This window comes from Myotis brandtii, unplaced genomic scaffold (genome assembly GCF_000412655.1).
Source record: "Myotis brandtii unplaced genomic scaffold, ASM41265v1 scaffold986, whole genome shotgun sequence".
In the NCBI taxonomy this organism is placed as follows: domain Eukaryota; kingdom Metazoa; phylum Chordata; class Mammalia; order Chiroptera; family Vespertilionidae; genus Myotis; species Myotis brandtii.
Genome location: NW_005372102.1, coordinates 896,100 through 896,434, shown reverse-complemented (window position 1 = coordinate 896,434; position 335 = coordinate 896,100). Strand labels below are relative to the sequence as shown.

Sequence of the window (335 nt, the reverse complement as noted above, 5' to 3'; positions counted from 1 at the left end):
CGGAGCCGAGGCTCAGCCCCCCGTGACCGCAGGCCTCCAAGGGCTCAACAGGAGGGGGGCGCACAGAGGCCATCGAGCCCATTGGTTGGTCACAGGTCCCACTGAAAATCTGTGAGAAGCTATGGACGCCACCCCCCCGAGAGTGCCCCCCACACAAACAGGCTCACGATGGAGGGACCTGCGGGAGCCCCGGGGCCTGGCCGAGGACCTGCGACCGCAGTCCTGGAATCCTCGGGCTCTGGAGGAGCCCAGCCCCGCATCCCGCCCACCGCAGAGGCATCCCTGCAGTGGCCCCGGGGGGACCAGTGCCCTGGGCCTTGAGGAGCCCACAGGGC

At 69.9% G+C, this 335-nt stretch overlaps 1 protein-coding gene across 1 annotated transcript in view; it reads right to left on the bottom strand.

Annotated features, from left to right (window-relative positions):
• HTRA3 (HtrA serine peptidase 3) overlaps positions 1-335 on the bottom strand; it is a gene marked incomplete at its 5' end in the record, with an annotated part of 41,340 nt that overhangs the window by 26,825 nt on the left and 14,180 nt on the right.